The following is a 27,291-nucleotide window of genomic DNA, read 5'->3' as shown; positions in this document are numbered from 1 at the left end:
GGTTATTGCATATGCTTCAAGGCAATTAAAGGAGCATGAAAAGAACTATCCTATACATGATTTTAAGCTAGCCACGGTGGTTCATGCTTTAAAAATTTGGCGTCATTACTTGTATGGCGTTAAATGCACAATTTATACGGACCACAAGAGTTTGAAGTACCTTTTTCGACCAAAGAGATTTGAATAACCGACAACGGAGGTGGTTGGATCTCTTAAAGGATTATGATTGTGAGATACTTTATCATCCGGGTAAAGCTAATGTTGTAGCGGACACCTTGAGTCGAAAGAATCAATACCCGGGGATACGAGTAGAATCTTTACGTATGATCATAACAAATGAATTCCTTAAAAAGCTTGGTGAAATTCAAGTTGAAGATTTCGTTCATAACAAACATGAAGAACGAATTAAGGGACAAACAGAATCCATTAAATTAGGTCTGCATGGGTTGTTGTCTTTTAATGGAAGAGTGTGGGTGCCAAAGATGGGTGAATACCGACAAATGCTACTTGAAGAAGCTCATAAATCAAAGTATTCAATTCATCCGGGTGCCACCAAAATGTACCATGACTTGAAAGAAGATTATTGGTGGCCGGGGATGAAACGTGACATAGTTAAATATGTTGAGCAATGTGTTACTTGTTTACAAGTAAAGGCCGAACACCAAAAACCATACGGGAAATTGCAACCACTTGAAATTCCTAAATGGAAGTGGGAGCATATTACTATGGATTTCATTACAAAGTTACCCAAAACGGCTAGAACACAATATGATACCATTTGGGTGATTGTAGATCGGTTGACAAAGAGTGCATTATTTCTCCCGATTCGAGAAACTTCGTCGTCCGAAACCTTAGCTACGCTTTTCCTTAAAGAAGTGATAGCTCGACATGGTGTTCCCGTTTCTATAGTGTCAGATAGAGACACACGGTTTACTTCTCGATTTTGGAGAAAGTTTCAAGAAGAAATGGGTACGAAATTGAAGTTAAGTACCGCTTTCCACCCGCAAACCGAAGGCCAAAGTGAGAGAACCATCCAAACATTGGAAGATATATTGCGAGCGTGTGCAATAGACTTTGGTGGAAGTTGGGATATGTATCTTCCTCTAGCGAAGTTCTCATATAATAATAGTTATCACACTAGTATTGGTATGCCTCCGTATGAGATGTTATATGGGAGGAAAATGTCGCACCCCGATTTGTTGGGGTGAAATTGGTGAACGAGAGATTGGTGGGACCGAACTTGTTATGAAAACTAACGAGAAGATTGAGACTATCCGAGAACGCTTAAAAACGGCTCAAGATAGACAAAAATCACACGCGGATACAAAGAGACGGTCAATAGAGTTTAAGGAAGGTGACATGGTAATGCTTAAAGTATCGCCTTGGAAAGGAATTATTCGATTTTGAAAGAGGGGTAAACTAGGTCCTCGTTATATCGGACCCTTCAAAATCCTAGAAAGAGTGGGTGAAGTAGCTTACCGTTTGGAATTGCCCGAGAAGCTTTCGGGGATTCATAATACTTTTCATGTATCTCACTTGAGAAAATGCTTAACCGCACAATCCACAATTGTGCCATTAAAATAAGTTGAGGTAAATGATAAATTGGGATTTGTGGAAGAGTCGGTAGATATAGTAGATGAGCAAATGCGAATGGTTAAGAACAAGCCGATTAAGTCCTACAAAGTTAAATGGAGATATGGAAAAGATTTGGAGCATACTTGGGAGACGGAGGAATGCATGATTAAATACTTCCCATCTAGCCACCAAGCTTGGATCACGAGGACGCGATCCGATTTAAGTGGGGGAGAGTTATAAGACCCCAAATTATTTAAGGTATTAATCTATTATTATTTATTATTTAATTATGTAACAATGTTAGAAAAAGGACTTTAGTTGCAAGAAAGGGGCCTAACTTGCAAGACTTTAAGTGGGGGAGGGCAAAAGGGTAAAATTGCATTAAAACCCACTTAGATAAAAAGTGAGCTGCATCTCGGATAATGCTAAAAACGAACATATATTTCATAGCATTATTCCCCAAGAAAGACAAGCTTTTAGTTGTAATTGTTCTATTTACAAGTGATATTCGTTTAAATATTAAAAGGTGAAGACAAAAGACAGATTCGACGAATTGAAGACGCAAACGACCAAAAAGCTCAAAAGTACAAAATACAATCAAAGAGGTTCCAATTATTGATAAGAAACGTCTCGAAATTACAAGAGTACAAGATTCAAAACGCAAAGTACAAGATATTAAATTGTACGCAAGGACGTTCGAAAATCCGGAACCGGGACCATAGTCAACTCTCAACGCTCGATGCAACGGACTAAAAATTACAAGTCAACTATGCACATAAATATAATATAATATTTAAATAATTCTTATAATTATTTATATATTATATAAATAATAAAAATCCGTCGGCAAGAAAGACTCCAAAGTTGGTGAGCTGGAATTTCAAACTCCGCGACTCGCGGAGTTTGAAGACAGAAAAGGCCGCGAGTCGCGGAGACCCCCTGAACTCAATTCCCTATAAAAGCAAATGAATTCTGATAATTTTATATATCCATAATCTATCTCTCTCTCAATATATACGTAATATATATATATATATATATATATATATATATATATATATATATATAATTTATATTTTAATTTTAATTTTAATTTTAAATCCTAATAATAAGGGTATGTTAGCGAATGTTGTAAGGGTGTAAGTCGAAATTCTGTCCGTGTAACGCTACGCTATTTTTAATCATTGTAAGTTCTGTTCAACCTTTTTAATTTAATGTCTCGTAGCTAAGTTATTATTATGCTTATTTAATCCGAAGTAATCATGATGTTGGGCTAATTACTAAAATTGGGTAATTGGGCTTTGTACCATAATTGGGGTTTGGACAAAAGAACGATACTTGTGGAAATTAGACTATGGATTATTAATGGGCTTTATATTTGTTTAACTAAATGATAGTTTGTTAATTTTAATATAAAGATTTACAATTGGACGTCCCTATAAATAACCATATACACTCGATCGGACACAATGGGCGGGGTATTTATATGTATGAATAATCGTTCATTTAACCGGACACGGGAGTGGATTAATAGTCACTAGAATTATTAAAACAGGGGTGAAATTATGTACAAGGACACTTGGCATAATTGATAACAAAGTATTAAAATCTTGTTACAGTTTAAGTCCCCAATTAGTTGGAATATTTGACTTCGGGTATAAGAATAATTTGACGAGGACACTCGCACTTTATATTTATAACTGATTGACTGTTATGGACAAAAACCAGACGGACATATTAAATAATCCAGGACAAAGGACAATTAACCCATGGGCATAAAACTAAAATCAACACGTCAAACATCATGATTACGGAAGTTTAAATAAGCATAATTCTTTTATTTCATATTTAATTTCCTTTATTTTATATTTAATTGCACTTCTAATTATCGCATTTTTATTGTTATTGTATTTAATTGCACTTTTAATTATCGTACTTTTTAATTAGCGCAAGTTTATTTTATCGCACTTTTATTATTCGCAATTTCATTATCGTTATTTATTTTATGCTTTAAATTAAGTCTTTTATTTATTTAATATTTTATATTTTGTTTTAACTGCGACTAAAGTTTTAAAATCGACAAACCGGTCATTAAACGGTAAAAACCCCCCTTTATAATAATAATATTACTTATATATATATGTATATATATTTTTATAAAATTAAACTAATATAGCGTTAAGCTTTGATTAAAAGATTTTTTCTGTGGAACGAACCGGACTTACTAAAAACTACGCTACTGTACGATTAGGTACACTGCCTATAAGTGTTGTAGCAATGTTTAAGTATATCCATTCTCTAAATAAATAAATATCTTGTGTAAAATTGTATCGTACTTAATAGTATTTCCTTGTAAAATTTAATAGCTATTTTATATACACCTCGCATAACATCAAGTATTTTTGGCGCCGCTGCCGGGGAACATCTAGCTTAAAAGCCAGAAGCGCAACGCTAATATATAAAAAAAAATTTCTTATTAAGTTTTAATTAGTTTTTGTAAAATATATACTTTTTAAAATTTAAAAAATTAAAAAAAATTAAAAACCGAAAAAATATATATATATAAATCTATTTTTAAGATTTTTTTAAAATTATAAAGTATTTCTATTTTTATTTTAGTTTTTAAAACATAAGTTTTTATTTAATTTATATAAATATTTTATATATTTATTAAAACAGAAAATTTAAACAGAAAAATAAAAAAAATAAAACAAAATATAAACCTGTCAAACGAAAGCTCCTGACCTGAAATTTGATACCCCGCGACTCGCGGAGTTTCCAGCTTCGAGCACCGCAACTCGCGGAGCCGTCTGACACGGGCCACACAGAAATCCTAACAGCATTTATTACGGTGTAATTATTATTTATTATTATTATTAACCCTAATTACTTAATTATTATTATAATTAGTTTTAAAATTTTAAAATAAATTGTATTTTAAATTTTAATTAGTTTAATTAGTTTATAAAATTAATAGTTTAATAAATTAAATAATATAAATATAATTAAACATATATATATATATATATATATATATATATATATATATATATATATATATATATATTTATAAAAATTGTAATTTTCACAACTTTTAGTATATTTTTATATTTTGTCCCTTTTTAATTGTTTTAGCGTAATATTTGTATTTTTCGCTAGTTTTTAGTTTTAAACTTAGTTTCTGCCATAGTTATATTTTTATTTCTAGATTTTTAGGCTTTGCCGTAAAATCCCTTAAGTGCTTTTTCTTTAGACTAAGATTTAGGTGCTTTAGAATTTTGCGACGCCTCTTTAAGTTTTAGTTTCTTTTTAAGTTATTGCCATTTGGGATATAGTTTTACTTGTAAGCTTTAATATTTTTAGACGCCTTTTACCTATGTATCAATTATCATTCCAATTAGTAATCTCAATTTGCGATTATAATTTTAAGTTAGTAATAGTAATAAGGTTGGGTTAGTCGAGTGTTTTTAAGTTCTATAAGTCACTCTTTTTCTTTCTTATTTTTATTTTTCGATCTTTTTCCGACACGCTCTTTTTCTTTCTTATTTCTCGCTATTCTAGTTTTTAGGACATAGATTTTTTATTCTACTTCTTATCTAAATTTCTTAAAATTACGAAAATTTATTTTAAGTGGTTAAATTGATAGACATCAAAATTTTCTGGTTCGTAGTAATAGTTGAATTTGTACGTGGACCGGGTTATTGGAGCCAAACAGTACTCAATTATATTAAGACCAAACGAATCTTGCCCCTCTGCTGCATCTTTTGGCTATTCGAAACGTGGGCAAAATCAGAAAAGTCTATTAATTGGATAACTTATATAATTTTTCTTTCCTTTTTAAAAAACTAATAGGATATTCAGTGAATGCACCGAGCAAGACGTTCACCACCTTTTGTACGTTCACCACCTGTAACTAGATCAACACATTTAGCAAATATTACCGCCGTTGATTTTTCTTTAGAATCGTCATCCAGTTGACCAAGTACTCAAGTTCAAATTTCTGATAATCCATTTTTTGAACCCGACCTCACAATTGAGAATCCGGAGAATATTTAGGGACGATTCATAGATCCTGAACCACTAAACTTTCCTCCGGAACCACCAATCATTCAAACAGAGATTGTTGAGGAACGAACCATTAAATCAGAATCCTCTAGTGATTCCGATTCAACAAATTCAATTATGGAGAATCTGGAACCTTTAAGTATGGAAGACCGAATGAGAGCTAAACGCACTGGCCAAGGTCACGCAATTACTCATCCAGACATTAATGCGCCAGATTATGAAATCAAAGGACAAATTCTACACATGGTGACTAATCAATGCCAATTTAGTGGTGCGCCGAAGGAAGATCCAAATGAACATCTTCGTACCTTTAATAGGATCTGCACTCTATTTAAAATCCGAGAAGTGGAGGATGAACAGATATATCTCATGTTATTTCCCTGGACTTGAAAGGGAGAAGCCAAAGATTGGTTGGAATCGTTACCTGAAGGGGCGATTGATACATGGGACGTTTTAGTTGAAAAATTTCTTAAACAATTCTTTCCGGCATCTAAAGCCGTAAGACTTCAAGGAGAAATTGTTACGTTCACACAGAAACCAAATGAAACTCTATATGAGGCGTGGACAAGATTTAGAAAGTTATTAAGAGGATGTCCGCAACATGGTTTAGATACCTGTCAAATAGTACAAATATTCTACCAAGGATGCGACATCACTACAAGGAAAGACATCGATATAGCAGCTGGTGGTTCTATTATGACGAAAACAGAAACTGATGCTTACAAAATTATTGATAACACTGCTTCCCACTCACATGAGTGGCACCAAGAAAAAGATATCGTTAGATCATCTAAAGCAGCTAGAGCCGATTCTAGCCATGACTTAGATTCCATTTCCGCAAAGATAGATGCTGTCGAGAGACTAATGGAAAAGATGACTAAGGATATTCACTCAATACGAATTAGTTGTGAGCAGTGTGGAGGACCACATTTGACAAAAGATTGTCTCAGTATTGAATTAACAATGGAACAAAGAGAGAATATTTCATACATAAACCAAAGGCCTGGAAATAATTATCGGAATAATTATCAACCGCCAAGACCGATTTACAATCAAAACCAGAACTATAACTGAAATATTCCATACAACAACCAACAAGGTCCTAGCAATCAACAAGTGTCCAACAATAATTACAATCAGCAAAGACCTAATTTTCAAAATAAACCACCACAACCCGATGATAAAAAGCTGAATTTAGAAGATATGATGACGAAGCTAGTTGAAACTCAAACGCAGTTTTTCACATCTCAGAAACAAACAAATGAACGAAATGCTCAAGCATTTAGAAATCAACAAGCTTCTATTCAAAACTTGGAACAAGAAGTAAGTAACCTAGCAAGGTTAATAGGTGAAAGAAAACTGGGAAGTTTACCTAGTGATACAAATGCAAACCCCCGGAATGAAACAGCTAAAGCCATTACCACAAGAAGTGGTACAACACTTAAACCACCTGAAATACCTGTAAATTCTGATGAAGCTATTCCTACTCTACAAGAACCACAACCTGATTAAGATAAGGAAAAAGAACCGGTAGTTGAAAAGGTTAATGAAGATAACACAGTTAAGGCTAAACCTTATGTTAAACCATACCAACCACCACTTCCTTACCCGAGTAAAATAAAGAAAGAGAAACTTGAAGCCGAGCAATCCAAATTCTTGGATATGTTTAAACAGATAAATGTAAATCTTCCTTTCATTGATGTGATTTCAGGAATGCCTAGATATGCTAAATTCTTGAAAGATCTAATCTCGAATAGAAAGAAAATGGAAGAACTCTCGGATGTTACTATGAACGCTAATTGTTCAGCAGTGCTGTTGAATAAGATACCAGAAAAATTATCTGATCCAGGAAGTTTCACAATTCCATGTTTTCTGGGTAGTCTTAGTTCAATAGAAGCATTGGCAGAATTAGGTGCTAGTATAAATTTAATGCCGTATTCACTATACGCTAAACTAGACCTTGGAGAATTGAAACCAACCAAAATAAGTATACAACTAGCCGATCGATCAATAAAATATCCTAGAGGGATAATGGAGAACATGCTAGTCAAAGTTGGTACTTTAGTATTTCCGGTAGATTTTGTTGTTCTGGACATGGAAGAAGATTCTCAAGTTCCTCTCATATTAGGAAGACCATTCTTAAACACGGCTAAAGAAATGATAGACGTGTTTGGTAAGAAATTGACCCTAAGTATAGAGGACGAGAGTGTTACCTTTTCAGTTGATAGAGCAATGAAACAACCGCAATCTGCAGATGACACATGTTATTATATTCAAACTATAGATTCACATGCAGAATTGTTAGAAGAATTTCCAGAATTACAAGGAACAGGAGAATGTTCTTTAGGAGAAGGTAATGAACCAATTGATGAAGCTGAAATATTAGCTACACTTATAGCTAATGGATATGAACCAACAACAGAAGAAATTCAAATGCTAAAAGAAGAAGACAGATATCGATATAAATCATCGATAGAAGAACCTCCGAAATTAGAGTTAAAGCCACTTCCAAACCATTTGGAATACGCTTATTTACATGGTGAATCTGAATTACCTGTAATAATATCGTCTTCTCTTACTGAAAATGAAAAATCTCAACTCATTTCTGTGTTGAAAGCTCATAAACCAGCCATTGCATGGAAGATTCATGATATTAAAGGAATAAGTCCTTCGTATTGCACACATAAAATTCTTATGGAAGAAGGTCATAAAACGTATGTGCAACGCCAACGAAGACTAAATCCGAATATGCAAGATGTTGTTAAAAAAGAAATAATTAAACTGCTAGATGCAGGTTTAATTTATCCAATCTCTGATAGTCCATGGGTAAGCCCAGTTCAATGCGTGCCTAAGAAGGGTGGCATGACTGTCATTACAAATGAAAAAATGAGCTTATTCCTACTAGGACTGTAACAGGATGGCGTGTGTGTATTGATTATAAAAAATTAAATGACGCCACCAGAAAAGATCACTTTCCCTTACCTTTCATTGATCAAATGTTGGAAAGATTAGCCGGAAATAGTTACTATTGTTTTCTAGATGGATTTTCCGGATATTTTCAAATTCCAATAGCACCCGAGGACCAAGAGAAAACCACGTTCACGTGCCCTTATGGTACTTTTGCTTACAAACGCATGCCATTTGGACTTTACAACGCCCCTGCAACCTTTCAAAGGTGCATGATGGCGATTTTTCACGACATGATAGAAGAATGCATGGAAGTTTTCATGGATGACTTTTCAGTCTTCGGTGATACATTTGAAACATGTCTAGCTAATCTTGAACGAATGCTTATTAGATGCGAACAATCAAATCTAGTTCTTAATTGGGAGAAATGCCATTTTATGGTTAAAGAAGGCATCGTTCTTGGACATAAAATCTCAAAGGAAGGAATTGAAGTGGATAGAGCTAAAGTAGATGTAATTGCTAAACTTCCACATCCCACCAATGTTAGAGGAGTTAGGAGTTTTCTAGGGCATGCCGGTTTTTACCGACGTTTCATAAAAGATTTTTCTAAAATTGCCACTCCTATGAATAAACTCCTAGAAAAGGATGCTCCATTCATCTTTTCAGATGAATGTATAAAATCTTTTAATATTCTTAAAGAGAAACTCACTAATGCGCCGATCATGATAACACCAAATTGGAATCTACCATTTGAACTAATGTGCGATGCAAGTGATTTTGCAATGGGAGCCGTTTTAGGACAAAGGATTGAAAAACGATTTCAACCTATATATTATGCTAGTAAGACGTTACAAGGAGCACAAACAAATTATACAACTACTGAAAAAGAACTCCTTGCTATTATCTTTGCTTTTGACAAATTTCGATCATATCTCGTTCTAGCTAAAACGGTGGTCTATACCGACCATTCTGCTCTTAGATACCTATTTTCGAAACAAGATGCTAAACCAAGATTAATCCGTTGGATCTTACTCTTACAAGAGTTCGATATTGAAATCCGAGATAAAAGAGGAGCAGAAAATATCGCCGCTGATCATCTTTCTTGTCTTGAAAATCCTGAATTAGAAGTTCTAAATGAATCGGCCATACAAGACAACTTTCCTGATGAATATCTATTGAAGATAGATTATAATGAAATTCCATGGTTTGCAGACTATGCAAACTACTTAGTATGTGGATTCCTTGAAAAAGGATTATCGTACCAAAAACGAAAGAAATTCTTTAGTGATAAAAAACAATATTTTTGGGAAGATCCACATCTATTTAAAAGTTGTCCAGATGGAATAATACGCCGATGTGTATTCGGAGATGAAGCTAGTAAAATTTTAAACCATTGTCACACAGGACCAACAGGAGGGCATTATGGGCCTCAATTAACAGCAAGAAAAGTTTATGAAGCTGGATTCTATTGGCCTACAATTTACAAAGACGCACACCTTCTTTGCAAATCCTGTGATGCATGTCAAAGGGCCAGAAAAATAAGTCAACGTGATGAAATGCCACAAAATGTCATTCAAGTATGTGAAGTATTTGACATTTGGGGTATTGACTTTATGGGTCCATTTCCAAAATCTCATAATAATCTCTACATTCTCGTTGCAATTGATTATGTATCTAAATGGGCGGAAGCATAAGCTCTCCCAACTAATGATGCACGAGTTGTAGTCAACTTTTTAAAACGTCTTTTTGCAAGGTTTGGAACACCGAAAGCTTTAATAAGTGATCGGGGTACTCATTTCTGTAATAATCAACTTGAGAAAGTTCTTAAAAGATATGGAGTAACTCATAAAATCTCCACTGCTTATCATCCACAAACAAGTGGACAAGTTGAAAATACCAACCGAGCTTTAAAACGTATTCTAGAGAAAATCGTTGGATCAAATCCGAAGGAATGGTCCATTAAATTGGAGGATGCACTCTGGGCTTTTAGAACAGCCTACAAAACTCCAATTGGAACTACACCTTTTAGACTCGTTTACGGAAAAGCATGTCATCTTCCAGTAAAAATTGAACACAAAGCATTTTAGGCTTTGAAGACATGTAATCTTGATTTACATGAAGCTGGACGTCTACGATTAAGTCAACTAAATGAATTAGAAGAATTAAGACATGAAGCATACGAAAATTCATTAATCTATAAAGAAAGAACGAAGAAATGGCATGATAAAAGAATCAGAAGTTTAAAAGAATTTAAAGAAGGAGACAGAGTTCTTCTTTTCAATTCACGATTCAAGCTATTTCCTGGAAAATTGAAATCAAGATGGTCTGGACCATTCATAGTCAAAAGAGTTTTCCCATACGGAATGATAGAATTAATAAATTCAAATGGGATTGAATTTAAAGTTAATGGTCACAGAGTTAAACACTACATAGATAGTCCAATGGAAGTTGACAACGAAGTTAATCACAATTTCGATACCACAGCTAACTAAGTGTGGGGAGAATCAAGTCTTTAAAGGATTTTATGTATTTCTGTTAGAGTTAGATTGTCTGTTTTAGTGTAGTTCTCGAAAATGGATCCCGAATGGTCTTTCCCTAGCAGACCCTAAAGAACTAGTCTTCTCCCCCCATTCTGAATTTTTATTTTTTTTAGGAAATGAAGACTGCATGTGAACTAAACCATGGTCTAATGCTACACGCTTTGATCACTAAACGTAATAATGACACACTACCGAGTGAAATAGTATCAGTAATCAGAGAAAGATTGGACGGAGTAAGAAAAGAATCCAGATGCGAAGATAATAAGTTACAATTTGGTAAAGGAAAATCAAAATCCGCAGCGAAAAGAAGAGCACGACACCTAGAAAGATGTCACAAATGCGGAAAATGGTCACATGGAGGTAAATGTTCAAATAATCAAACCTATTCAAATACCGAATTTGTTACTTTATGCAGAGACGGACCGTTCATATGTTTAGAAAAAAAACACTGAATGCTCGAGGTTACGCCTATGTAGCCATGGAAAACCAATTAAACCGACTATCTTATGAATGGGATAGATCGTATAACTAAGAATACTATCTCACAGGTAAGTCTGTACAGTTTTTTATTTTTATTTTTATTTTTATTTTTAACCTTTTGATAATAAACGCTAATTTGTTCGCTATAAAGTATTAAATTGGTATTGAATAAAATTAGGTTTTGCGACCGAAATTATTGATATCATACAAAAATTTATTACATCACTGCGAAATTTAACGTTTATTCTTAAGGTATAAATATCTTTAATCAATCAACCCAAAATATTTCAAAAATTCGTCATGAGTTAAATTAGGTTATGGAACCGAAATTACTTTACCGAAAAGAGGGGCACATATTTTTGATAATATTTGATTGATTAAAGTGGGATAAAAAGCCAAAAAGATTTTTAATTTTATTTTTACCATTTTAAAATTAATATATAAATCGTAAATTAATATTGTGAACTCTGTAAAATCAATATATTTAAGTTTGTCAATATTTGAAAAATTAATATTTTTAATATAAGTTTGTATGTATAAAAACAAAAATATAATATAAAGTTTGGTGTGAATTTTTAATATTATGCACTTTTAATTAAGTTTGGTGTAAATTTTTAATTTTATGCAATTTTAAAATTAAGTTGGTGTGAATTTAAAAACAAAAAATTTACTTTATTTCGTTAAGTTAAAAATATGATTTTTAAAATTCGTCGTAAGTTGAAGACTAGGTCTTTGAACCGAAATTGCTTTATCCGAGGGAGGGACGAGAACTTTTATTATCATTATTTTTAATCTTATTGAATTAAAGTATGCCAAAAACATTAAAAAAACCCAAAAATCTTAGCTTTTAAAACAATCACTACAAAAAGACAAATTTTAAAATTTTGCCGAAGGACGGACTAGGACATCGATCCGAAACGACCTCGTCCTAAATAACAAGGGAAACAAAATTTTAAAATTAATTACTTAATTGTTTTAATTAGTATAAGATGTTTAAAAAAAAAAAAAATACAAACTCCGCGACTCGCGGAGTTTGAAGGGTCAAACACCACGACTCGCGGAGGGACCAAAACCCAGAAAAAAATAAAAACGTAAACTGATCAGTCCACACACCACACCACAAAAATACTGCGAAATAAAACCCGAAAAACCCGAGAAAACACTCCCAAATTCACAATTTTTCACCGTTAATCATCAAATATTTTACTAAAATCATGTTAAGAAGGATGCTATCAAGGAATTACTCAAGAAAAACGGTAAATTTCTACACCTAAACACCATTTAATCCGAAAATTGGTGTTCTTGAGCAATTTTATACCCAATTCGATTTTAATGCTTTTTAGTGTAATTATGCTTAAACTGCTTATGAATTATGCTTGTATAACCTAGATTGATGCTATTTAACATGATTAGAAGCCTTAAACTTCAAATTTTGAGTAATCTAGGGTTTGTGTTCTTGAGCAATTTGGGGCTTTTTGATATAAACAGGTTATGGCCGATTTTTGTCATGAATTATTGCTAAATTAAGTAGTGTAACATGTTTAGGTAGTTAAATGATCCAAACTTTGAGCCTAAACATGATTTTGAGAATTAAAGTGGACTTTTTCAAGTCTAAAATTCATGAACTTGATTTTTGGAAAATAATGCCATTTGAAACTTGTTTAATTGCTAGTAATGATTATTTTGACATATTATTTGAGTTGAATGCTTATGAACTTGGTGATCATTTTCGTATATGCTTATTTGAAAAAGTGTAGATTTGATAAAAATATGAAAATGAGCATAAGTTTGATATAAATTGATCATGTCATTGTAATTATTTTGATTGATGATTTTGCTGACACTAATGCATATTTGGATGCACAAAAATTGTGTTTGATGTGTTTTGCAGACTGAAAGGGGTGAATCTTCATCCCAAGCTCGCAATGCTCCTGCTGAGAATACGGAACAACAGGAGGTGGATAACTACTACAAACAAGATATACCTCATCCAGTCATGACATTTTCTGATATGCACTTGGAAGATTTGCACTCGAACCTGAGATTTGACAGACTTTGGATAGATTATCCAAAATACCAAAGGGGCTTGCATACTCTTCATTCTAAAGCTATTGAAGTACCTAGGGTCATAGATTGGGGACCATTAGAAGCTGTAGAATTGGCCGGGCCAATTAGGGAATTACTTGCACAGAGGTATGGTAATTCTACTTTTAACGATTGGGTACGGTTATTCAACATGCGTAGACCTGTATATAAAGTATGGTGTGAAGAATTGTTGTCTAGTATAGAATTAAACGATCGGGTAGCTAGTTTAACCGATCGATCTTTTATTAGATTTTTGTTAGGAGGTTCGATGCGCCACATGTCTTTACTAGACATGGCTCAAGCTTTACGTATATATACGCCTGAGGAGTTAGCATCTGCGGATTGTAGAGGGTTGAAATTGAACGGTAGGAAGATAGATGAGAATTTTGATACACATGGTGTATGGAGTCAAATGACTAGCCATCACCGATTCAAAGGGAGAAATTACTCTTATTTGGATATAGATAGAGCAGAGTTAAGAGTAATTCATAGATTTTTAGCTAATTCGATTACACAAAGAGGTAAGAATAAGGAAAAGGTAAATGAACAGGATTTGTTTTCTGATAATGCTAAAAACGAACATATATTTCATAGCATTATTCCTCAAGAAAGACAAGCTTTTAGTTGCAATTGTTCTATTTACAAGAGATATTCGTTTAAATAATAAAAGGTGAAGACAAAAGACAGATTCGACGAATTGAAGACGCAAACGACCAAAAAGCTCAAAAGAACAAAAGACAATCAAAAAGGTTCCAATTATTGATAAGAAACGTCTCGAAATCACAAGAGTACAAGATTCAAAACGCAAAGTACAAAATATAAAATTGTACGCAAGGACGTTCGAAAATCCGGAACCGGGACCAGAGTCAACTCTTAACGCTCGACGCAACGGACTAAAAATTACAAGTTAACTATGCATATAAATATAATATAATATATAATTAATTATATTAATTATATATATATTATATATATATATTATAAAACCGTCGGCAGAGAAACTCCAAGGGTGTGAGCTGTAAATACATCCTCCGCGACTCGCGGAGTTTGAAGGGGATTTTGCCGCGAGTCGCGGAGCCCCAAATTTCAATTCTGGCTATAAAGCAAACCGAATTCTGATCAAAATTTCATATTCTATTTTCTCTCTTCTTTCTATCTATACGATATATATATATATATATAATTTATATTTTAATTTTAATTATAATTCTAATAATAAGGGTATGTTAGCGAATGTTGTAAGGGTGTAAGTCGAAATTCTGTCCGTGTAACGCTACGCTATTTTTAATCATTGTAAGTTATGTTCAACCTTTTTATATTAATGTCTCGTAGCTAAGTTATTATTATGCTTATTTAAAACGAAGTAATCATGATGTTGGGCTAATTACTAAAATTGGGTAATTGGGCTTTGTACCATAATTGGGGTTTGGACAAAAGAACGACACTTGTGGAAATTAGACTATGGGCTATTAATGGGCTTTATATTTGTTTAACTAAATGAAAGTTTGTTAATGTTAATATAAAGATTTACAATTGGGCGTCCCTATAAATTACCATATACACTCGATCGGACACGATGGGCGGGGTATTTATATGTACGAATAATCGTTCATTTAACCGGACACGGGAATGGATTAATAGCCACTAGAATAATTAAAACAGGGGTGAAATTACATTCAAGGGTAATTGGTGTAATTGTTAATAAAGTAGTAAAACCTTGGTTTACACGCAGTCGATAACCTGGTGTATTCATTAAACAAAGTATTAAAACCTTGTTACAATTCGAATCCCCAATTAGTTGGAATATTTAACTTCGGGTATAAGAATAATTTGATGAGGACACTCGCACTTTATATTTATGACTGATGGACTGTTATGGACAAAAACCAGACGGACATATTAAATAATCCAGGACAAAGGACAATTAACCCATGGGCATAAAACTAAAATCAACACGTCAAACATCATGATTACGGAAGTTTAAATAAGCATAATTCTTTTATTTCATATTTAATTTCCTTTATTTTATATTTAATTGCACTTCTAATTATCGCACTTTTATTTATTGTTATTTAATCGCACTTTTAATTATCGTACTTTTTAATTATCGCAAGTTTATTTTATCGCACTTTTATTATTCGCAATTTCATTATCGTTATTTACTTTACGCTTTAATTTAAGTCTTGTATTTATTTTATATTTTACATTAGGTTTTAACTGCGACTAAAGTCTTAAAATCGACAAACCGGTCATTAAACGGTAAAAACCCCCCTTTATAATAATAATATTACTTATATATATGTTTGTATTTTTATAAAAGTAAACTAATATAGCGTTGAGCTTTGTTTAAAGATTTCCCTGTGGAACGAACCGGACTTACTAAAAACTACACTACTGTACGATTAGGTACACTGCCTATAAGTGTTGTAGCAAGGTTTAAGTATATCCATTCTATAAATAAATAAATATCTTGTGTAAAATTGTATCTTATTTAATAGTATTTTCGCACTAAAAATAATACTATTTTATATACACCTCGCATAACATCAAGTATTTTTGGCGCCGCTGCCGGGGAACTGTCTTAAAAGCCGGAAGCGCAACGCTAATATAAAAAAAAAAGATTTTTTGTTTACTTTTATTAAAAGTCGCTTTTGTAAAAATACGTTTTAAAAATTCGAAAATATAAAAAGAAAAACAAAAATATAAGTATTTTTAAGAATATTTGAAGTTTTATAAGTTTCTTTATTTCTATTTTAGTTTATAAAAATATAAGTTTTATTTATACACATATTATTTTTTTTTAAAACAGAAAAAAAAATTAAAAACAGAAAATAAAATAAATAAATAAATAAAGGAAAACGCGTTTTTGATTAAATCTGTCAGCTGAATTCTGAAACCCCGCGACTCGCGGGGTTTGATGCAATAAATGCCGCGACTCGCGGAGACCATCTGACACACGGACAAAAACCCTAAATCTGCATTAATTACGGGTTATTTTTAATTATTATTATTATTTAAACCTAATTATTAGTATTATTATTATTAGTTTTATTTTTATTTTTACTTTTTATTTAATTTATGTATTTAGTATTAATTAGTTTTATTAAAATTGTAAAATTAATAGTTTAATAAAATAAATAATATTTTTATAAAAATTGTAATTTTTACAACTTTTTGTATATTTTTATATTTTGTCCCTTTTTAATCGTTGTAGCGTAATATTTGTATTTTTAGCTCATATTTAATTTTAAACTTAGTTTTTGCTATAGTTATTTTTACTCCTAGATTTTTAGGCTTTGCCGTAGAATTCCTTAAGTGCTTTTTCTTTAGACTAAGAATTAGGTGCTTTAGAATTTTGCGACGCCTTTTTAAGTTTTAGTTTCTTTTTAAGTTATTTCCATTTGGGATTTAGTTTTTCCTGTAAGCTTTAATATTTTTAGACCTTTTACTATGTATCAATTATCATTCCAATTAGTAATTTCAATTTGCGATTATAATTTTAAGTTAGTTGTAGTAATAAGGTTAGGTTAGTCAAATATTTTTAAGTTTTTATAAGTTTCTTTTATTTTTCCGTCACCTTTTATTTTTCAACCATTTTTTTTTTCTTTTTCGACCTTCTGCGACGAACTCTTTTTCTCTCTTATTTCTCGCTATTCTAGTTTTAGGACATAGATTTTTATTCTACTTCTTATCTAAATTTCTTAAAATTACGAAAATTTATTTTGAGTGGTTAAATTGATAGACATCAAAATTTTCTGGTTCGTAGTAATAGTTGGATTTGTACGTGGACTGGGTTATTGGAGCCAAACAGTCCTCAATTATATTGAGACCAAACGAATCCTGCCCCTCTGCTGCATCTTTTGGCTATTCGAAACGTGGGCAAAATCAGAAAAGTCTATTGATTGGATAACTTATTATAATTTTTCTTTCCTTTTAAAAACTAATAGGATATTCTGTGAATGCACCGAGCAAGACGTTCATCACCTTTTGTACGTTCACCACCTGTAACTAGATCAAGACATTTAGCAAATATAACCGCCGTTGCTTTTTCTTTAGAATCGTCATCCAGTCAACCAAGTACTTCAGTTCAAATTTCCGATAATCCATTTTTTGAACCCAACCTCACAATTGAGAATCCAGAAAATATTCAGGAACGGTTCGTAGATCCTGAACCACTAAACTTTCCTCCGGAACCACCAATCATTCAAACAGAGATTGTTGAGGAACGAACCATTAAATCAGAATCCTCTAGTGATTCCGATTCAACAAATTCAATTATGGAAGTTACAGAACCTTTAAGTATGGAAGACCGAATGAGAGCTAAACGCACTGGCCAAGGTCACGCAATTACTCATCCAGACATTAATGCGCCAGATTATGAAATCAAAGGACAAATTCTACACATGGTGACTAATCAATGCCAATTTAGTGGTGCGCCGAAGGAAGATCCAAATGAACATCTACGTACCTTTAATAGAATCTGCACACTATTTAAAATCCGAGAAGTGGAGGATGAACAGATATATCTCATGTTATTTCCCTGGACTTTAAAGGGAGAAGCCAAAGATTGGTTGGAATCGTTACCTGAAGGGGCGATTGATACATGGGACGTTTTAATTGACAAATTTCTTAAACAATTCTTTCCTGCATCTAAAGCCGTAAGACTTCAAGCAGAAATTGTTACGTTCACACAGAAACCAAATGAAACTCTATATGAGGCGTGGACAAGATATGGAAAGTTGTTAAGAGGATGTCCGCAACATGGTTTAGACACCTGTCAAATAGTACAAATATTCTACCAAGGATGCGACATCACTACAAGAAAAGACATAGATATAGCAGCTGGTGGTTCTATTATGAAGAAAACCGAAACTGATGCTTACAAAATTATTGATAACACTGCTTCCCACTCACATGAGTGGCACCAAGAAAAAGATATCATTAGATCATCTAAAGCAGCTAGAGCCGATTCTAGCCATGACTTAGATTCCATTTCCGCAAAGATAGATGCTGTGGAGAGACGAATGGAAAAGATGACTAAGGATATTCACTCGATACGAATTAGTTGTGAGCAGTGTGGAGGACCACATTTGACAAAAGATTGTCTCAGTATTGAATTAACAATGGAACAAAGAGAGAATATTTCATACATAAACCAAAGGCCTGGAAATAATTATCAGAATAATTATCAACCGCCAAGACCAATTTACAATCAAAACCAGAATTATAACCGAAATATTCCATACAACAACCAACAAGGTCCTAGCAATCAACAAGTATCCAATAATACTTACAATCAGCAAAGACCAAATTTTCAAAACAAACCACCACAACAAACCGATGATAAAAAGCCGAATTTAGAAGATATGATGACGAAGCTAGTTGAAACTCAAACTCAGTTTTTCACATCTCAGAAACAAACAAATGAACAAAATGCTCAAGCATTTAGAAATCAACATGCTTCTATTCAAAATCTGGAACAAGAAGTAAGTAACCTAGCAAGGTTAATAGGTGAAAGAAAACCGGGAAGTCTACCTAGTGATACAAATGCTAACCCCCGGAATGAAACAGCTAAAGCTATTACCACAAGAAGTGGTACAACACTTAAACCACCTGAAATACCTGTAACTTCTGATGAAACCATTCCTACTCCACAAGAACCACAACCTGATCAAGATAAGGAAAAAGAACCGGTAGTTGAAAAGGTTAATGAAGATAACACAGTTAAGGATAAACCTTATGTTAAACCATACCAACCACCACTTCCTTACCCGAGTAAAATGAAGAAAGAGAAACTTGAAGCCGAGCAATCCAAATTCTTGGATATGTTTAAACAGATAAATGTAAATCTTCCTTTCATTGATGTAATTTCAGGAATGCCAAGATATGCTAAATTCTTGAAAGATCTAATCACGAATAGAAAGAAAATGGAAGAACTCTCGGCTGTTACTATGAATGCTAATTGTTCAGCAGTGCTGTTGAATAAGATACCAGAAAAACTATCTGATCCAGGAAGTTTCACAATTCCATGTTTTCTGGGTAGTCTTAGTTCAATAGAAGCATTGGCAGACTTAGGTGCTAGTATAAATCTAATGCCGTATTCACTATACGCTAAACTAGACCTTGGAGAATTGAAACCAACTAGAATAAGCATACAACTAGCCGATAGATCAATAAAATATCCTAGAGGGATAATGGAGAACATGCTAGTTAAAGTTGGTAATTTAGTATTTCCAGTAGATTTTGTTATTCTGGATATGGAAGAAGATTCTCAAGTTCCTCTCATATTAGGAAGACCATTCTTAAACACGGCTAAAGCAATGATAGACGTGTTCGGTAAGAAACTGACCCTAAGTATAGAGGATGAGAGTGTTACCTTTTCAGTTGATAGAGCAATGCAACAACCACAATCTGCAGATGATACATGTTATTATATTCAAACTATAGATGCACATGCAGAATTATTAGAAGAATTTCCAGAATTACAAGGAACAGGAGAATGTTCTTTAGGAGAAGGTAATGAACCAATTGATGAAGCTGAAATGTTAGCTACACTTATAGCTAATGGATATGAACCAACAACAGAAGAACTTCAAATGTTAAAAGAGGAAGACCGATATCGATACAAATCATCGATAGAAGAACCTCCGAAATTAGAGTTAAAGCCACTTCCAAACCATTTGGAATACGCTTATTTACATGGTGAATCTGAATTACCTGTAATAATATCGTCTTCTCTTACTGAAAATGAGAAATCACAACTCATTTCTGTGTTGAAAGCTCATAAACCAGCCATTGCATGGAAGATTCATGATATTAAAGGAATAAGTCCTTCGTATTGCACACATAAAATCCTTATGGAAGAAGGTCATAAAACGTATGTGCAACGTCAACGAAGACTAAATCCTAATATGCAAGATGTTGTTAAAAAGGAAATTATTAAACTGCTAGATGCAGGTTTGATATATCCAATCTCTGATAGTCCATGGGTAAGCCCAGTTCAATGCGTACCTAAGAAGGGTGGCATGACTGTCATTACAAATGAGAAAAATGAGCTTATTCCTACCAGGACTGTAACAGGATGGCGTGTATGTATTGATTATAGAAAATTAAATGACGCCACCAGAAAAGATCACTTTCCCTTACCTTTCATAGATCAAATGTTGGAAAGATTAGCCGGAAATAGTTACTATTGTTTTCTAGATGGATTTTCCGGATATTTTCAAATTCCAATAGCACCCGAGGACCAAGAGAAAACCACATTCACGTGCCCTTATGGTACGTTTGCTTACAAACGCATGCCATTTGGACTTTGCAACGCCCCTGCAACCTTTCAAAGGTGTATGATGGCGATTTTTCACGACATGATAGAAGAATGCATGGAAGTTTTCATGGATGACTTTTCAGTCTTCGGTGATACATTTAAATCATGTCTAGTTAATCTGGAACGAATGCTAATTAGATGCGAAAAATCAAATCTAGTACTTAATTGGGAGAAATGCCATTTCATGGTTAAAGAAGGCATCGTTCTTGGACATAAAATTTCAAAAGAAGGAATTGAAGTGGATAGAGCTAAAGTAGATGTAATTGCTAAACTTCCACATCCCACCAATGTTAGAGGAGTTAGGAGTTTTCTAGGGCATGCCGGTTTTTACCGACGTTTCATAAAAGATTTTTCTAAAATTGCCACTCCTATGAATAAACTCCTAGAAAAGGATGCGCCATTCATCTTTTCAGATGAGTGTATCAAATCTTTTAATATTCTTAAAGAGAAACTCACTAATGCACCGATCATGATAACACCAAATTGGAATCTACCATTTGAACTAATGTGCGATGCAAGTGATTTTGCAATGGGAGCCGTTTTAGGACAAAGGATTGAAAAACGATTTCAACCTATATATTATGCTAGTAAGACATTACAAGGAGCACAAACGAACTATACAACTACTGAAAAAGAACTCCTTGCTATTGTCTTTGCTTTTGACAAATTTCGATCATATCTCGTTCTAGCAAAAACGGTGGTCTATACCGACCATTCTGCTCTTAGATACCTATTTTCGAAACAAGATGCTAAACCAAGATTAATCCGTTGGATCTTACTCTTACAAGAGTTTGATATTGAAATCCGAGATAAAAGAGGAGCAGAAAATCTCGCCGCTGATCATCTTTCTCGTCTTGAAAATCCCGAATTAGAAGTTCTAAATGAATCAGCCATACAAGACAACTTTCCTGATGAATATCTATTGAAGATAGATTATAAAGAAATCCCATGGTTTGCAGACTATGCAAACTATTTAGTTTGTGGATTCCTTGAAAAAGGATTATCGTACCAAAGACGAAAGAAATTCTTCAGTGATATAAAACACTATTTCTGGGAAGATCCACATCTGTTTAAAAGTTGTCCCGATGGAATAATACGCCGATGTGTATTTGGAGATGAAGTTAGTAAAATTTTAAACCATTGTCACACAGGACCAACAGGAGGGCATTATGGGCCTCAACTAACAGCAAGAAAAGTTTATGAAGCTGGATTCTATTGGCCTACAATTTATAAAGACGCACACCTTCTTTGCAAATCATGTGATGCATGTCAAAGGGCCGGAAAAATAAGTCAACGTGATGAAATGCCACAAAATGTCATCCAAGTATGTGAAGTATTTGACATTTGGGGTATTGACTTTATGGGTCCATTTCCAAAATCTCATAATAATCTATACATACTCGTAGCCATTGATTATGTATCTAAATGGGCGGAAGCACAAGCTCTCCCAACTAACGATGCACGAGTTGTAGTCAACTTTTTAAAACGTCTTTTTGCAAGGTTTGGAACACCGAAAGCTTTAATAAGTGATCGGGGTACTCATTTATGTAATAATCAACTTGAGAAAGTTCTTAAAAGATATGGAGTAACTCATAAAATCTCCACCGCATATCATCCACAAACAAGTGGACAAGTTGAAAATACCAACCGAGCTTTAAAACGTATTCTAGAGAAAACCGTAGGATCAAATCCGAAGGAATGGTCCATTAAATTGGAGGATGCACTCTGGGCTTTTAGAACAGCCTACAAAACTCCAATTGGAACCACACCTTTTAGACTTGTTTATGGAAAAGCATGTCATCTTCCAGTAGAAATTGAACACAAAGCATTTTGGGCTTTGAAAACATGTAATCTTGATTTACATGAAGCCGGACGTCTACGATTAAGTCAACTAAATGAATTAGAAGAATTAAGACATGAAGCATACGAAAATTCGTTAATCTATAAAGAAAGAACGAAGAAATGGCATGATAAAAGAATCAGAAGTTCAAAAGAATTTAAAGAAGGAGACAGAGTTCTTCTTTTCAATTCACGATTCAAGCTATTTCCTGGAAAATTGAAATCAAGATGGTCTGGACCATTCATAGTCAAAAGAGTTTTCCCATACGGAACGATAGAATTGATAAATTCAAATGGGATTGAATTTAAAGTTAATGGTCACAGAGTTAAACATTACATACATGGTCCGATGGAAGTCGACAACGAAGTTAATCACAATTTCGACAACACAGCTAACTAAGTGTGGGGAGAATCAAGTCTTTAAAGGATAATATGTATTTCTGTTAGAGTTAGATTGTCTGTTTTCGTGTAGTTCTCGAAAATGGAACCCGAATGGTCTTTCCCTAGCAGACCCTAAAGAACTAGTCTTCTCCCCCCATTCTGAATTTTTATTTTTTTTAGGTTTTTACAAAATGAAGACTGCCTGTGAACTAAACCATGGTCTAATGCTACACGCTTTGATCACTAAACGTAATAATGACATACTACCGAGCGAATTAGTATCAGTAATCAGAGAAAGAATGGACGGAGTTAGAAAAGAATCCAGATGCGAAGATAATAAGTTACAATTTGGTAAAGGAAAATCAAAATCCGCAGCAAAAAGAAGAGCACGACACCTAGAACGATGTCACAAATGCGGAAAATGGTCACATGGAGGTAAATGTTCAAATAATCAAACCTATTCAAATACCGAATTTGTTACTTTATGCAGAGACGGACCGTTCATATGTTTAGAAGAAAAGACACTGAATGCTCGAGGTTACGCCTATGTAGCCATGGAAAATCAATTAAACCGACTATCTTATGAATGGAATAGATCATATAACTAAGAAATATTTTTCACAGGTATGTCTGTACAGTTTTTAGTTTTTATTTTTATTTTTAACCTTTTGATAATAAACGCTAATTTGTTCGCTAAAAAGTATTAAATTGGTATTGAATAAAATTAGGTTTGGCGACCGAAATTATTGAAATCATTCAAAAATTTATTACATCACTGCGAAATTTAACGTTTATTCTTAAGGTATAAATATCTTTAATCAATCAACCCAAAATATTTCAAAAATTCGTCATGAGTTAAATTAGGTCTTGGAACCGAAATTACTTTACCGAAAAGAGGGGCGCATATTTTTGATAATATTTGATTGATTAAAGTGGGATAAAAAGACAAAAAGATTTTTAATTTTATTTTTACCATGTTTTTAATCTTAATATTTAAATCTAAAATTAATATTGTAAACTTTGTAAAAACAATATATTTAAAATTGTAAATATTTGAAAAATTAATATAAGTTTGGTGTGAATTTATAATATGAATTTTTAAATTAAGTTTGGTGTGAATTTTTAATTTTTAAAATATGAATTTTTAATTTTATGCATTTCAAATTTTAAGTTTGGTGTGAATTGTTAATTTTTAATTTTTAATTTTGAATTTTATATTTAAGTTGTGTGAATTTAAAAACAAAAATTTACTTTATCTCATTAAGTTAAGAATATGATTTTTAAAATTCGTCGTAAGTTGAAGACTAGGTCTTTGAACCGAAATTGCTTTACCCGAGGGAGGGACGATAACTTTTATTATCATTATTTTTAATCTTATTGATTTAAAGTATGCCAAAAACATTAAAAAATCCAAAAATCTTAGCTTTTAAAACAATCGCTACAAAAAGACAAATTTTAAAATTTTGTCGAGGGACGGACTAGGACTTCGATCCGAAACGACCTCGTCCTAAATAACAAGGGAAACAAAATTTTAAAATTAATTACTTAATTGTTTTAATAAGTTAATGATTATAAAAAAAAAAATAAAAAAAAATATACCAAACTCCGCGAGTCGCGGAGTTTGGAGCTTAAATCTCCGCGAGTCGCGGAGAGACTAAAAACCGGAAAAAAATATAACTGAACAACAGATCAGTCCCAACTCCCCCACACAAAAACACTGCAAAAATACAGCTCGAAAAAACCCCGAAAAAACCCGAAAAACACCCCCAAAAATCCCAATTTTTAACCGTTAATCACCAAATTTTTTGCTAAAATCATGTTGAGAAGGATGCTATCTAAGAATTACTCAAGAAAAACGAATGAAAGGGGTGAATCTTCATCCCAAGCCCGCAATGCTCCTGCTGAGAATTTGGAACAACAGGAGGTAGATAACTACTACAAGCAGGATGTACCTCATCCAGTCATGACCTTTTCCGATATGCATTTAGAAGAGTTGCACCCGAACCTGAGATTTGACAGACTTTGGATAGATTATCCAAAATATCAACGGGGTTTGCATACTCTTCATTCCAAGGTTGTTGAGGTACCGAGGGTCATAGAATGGGGACCCTTAGAAGCTGTAGAATTGGCCGGGCCAATTAGGGAATTACTTGTACAGAGGTATGGTAATTCTTCTTTTAATGACTGGATATGTTTATTCACCATACGCAGACCTGTATATAAAGTATGGTGTGAAGAGTTGTTATGTAGTATAGAGTTGAATGATCGGGTAGCTAGTTTAACCGATCGTTCTTTTATTAGATTTTTGTTAGGCGGTTCGATGCGCCACATGTCTTTACTGGACATGGCTCAGGCTTTACGTATATATACGCCTGAGGAGTTAGCGTCTGCCGATTGTATAGGATTGATACTAAACGGTAGAAAGATAGATGAAAATTTTGATACACACGGTGTGTGGAGTCAAATGACAAGCCATCACCGTTTCAAAGGGGGAAACTACTCTTATTTGGATATAGATAGAGCCGAATTAAGAGTGATACATAGGTTTTTAGCTAATTCGATTACACAAAGGGGTAAGAACAAAGAAAAAGTAAATGAACAGGATTTGTTTTACCATATGTGTATTCGAGACCCACAAAGCGCTGTAAGTATACCATATTGTGTGGGTTATTATTTATCAGCTATGGTTCGGGGGATGCGACCACATAGCATAATAGGAGGTGGTATTTTTATTACTTTGATTGGTGAATATCTCGGTGTGGATATAAGTCGGGGGGGATTATTAGTAGAAGAACCGGAACCCCGCGATACTATAGGTTTAAATGTATACCATGGTGCGAAAGTTTTGAAGAGGCGAAATAACGCCGCAGTACGATACCATGGTAGACATCCACAGGTGGAGAGAAACCAGCAACAAGGTAATGTAGGAGGGGGGAATGAGATGCAAGAAATGCATAGGTTTATAGCTTCTCAGGAATACGAAAATGCTAGACAGAGAGCATTTGAAGATTGGCAAGTTCATCAGAACCAGATCATAGCTCATTGCCAACATATAGGTAGAAACTATATTCCTACACCGAAACCCATCTACCCTCCTTGGTCGATAGAGATGCAGCCACCACATCCTACGTATGACCCTGCCGAAGCATTCTATAGCACTTATGGTTATGCCTGGAACCCCTATTGGTACCAATATCATCCTTAGTTTACTTATTATTTTTTTTATTTTGTAATTTGTAATTATTGATACGTTTAATACTTTTGTTAATATTGTAATCATTTTTATAATTATCTAACTTTTATTCTTAGATTTTAATAATTTTTGAATGTGGGGTAATATACCAAACTTCAAAAATATGTATATATGTTTGCAGTTTATCTTATGTACACAACAGGGTAAAACAACGCATTTTCAAAGACTGGCATTAAGTTCAGCAAAAGCAACTAATTTTGACGACAAGATGCAAAATATATGTGAAATAACAACAAGACGGAATGAACAAATGATGTGCACCATTTATCATTCAGCAAACAAACGCCAATATATTTGGAAACTTTGGTAAAAATTTAATCATTTTCACAAAAATCACCCTCAATAATTTAAATTGTTACTGATTTCTTGCAAATGAGGGCATTGCAAGATCTTAAGTGTGGGAAGGGGTTAAATTCTTTCGGATTTTAAAATTTTTATCTTAAACACTTGGTTACCATTTAAAAATACTAGTAAAGCAGTAGTTGTATTAGAATCTAGTGCTCTCTGATAATAAAGAACAGCCCTGGTCTTATATACTGACTACCCAATTCTAGTAAAATTTTTCAAAATTTTGAATTAAATGAATTCAAATCATGTTTATACATATTTATGAACGATAAAACTAGGTTTTAACACCGAAATTATTGTTACCTCGGAAAGGACATAAATTGAGAAACAAACTAAAATGTTAAAATTCATTTAAAATGGAATAGAGGACGATAAAAAGAAAAATAAAAAGCCAAGTGTGGGAAAATTTACCAAGTTATTTTAAACATATGTCACATATATCTGTAACAAATAACTGAAAATACTTTTGCTTTGGACTAAACTAAACTGTTTTA

This window comes from Rutidosis leptorrhynchoides, chromosome 4 (genome assembly GCF_046630445.1).
Source record: "Rutidosis leptorrhynchoides isolate AG116_Rl617_1_P2 chromosome 4, CSIRO_AGI_Rlap_v1, whole genome shotgun sequence".
Taxonomy (NCBI): Eukaryota; Viridiplantae; Streptophyta; class Magnoliopsida; order Asterales; family Asteraceae; genus Rutidosis; species Rutidosis leptorrhynchoides.
The sequence above is the reverse complement of the archived record's forward strand: the minus strand, read 5'-3'. Positions refer to the sequence as shown.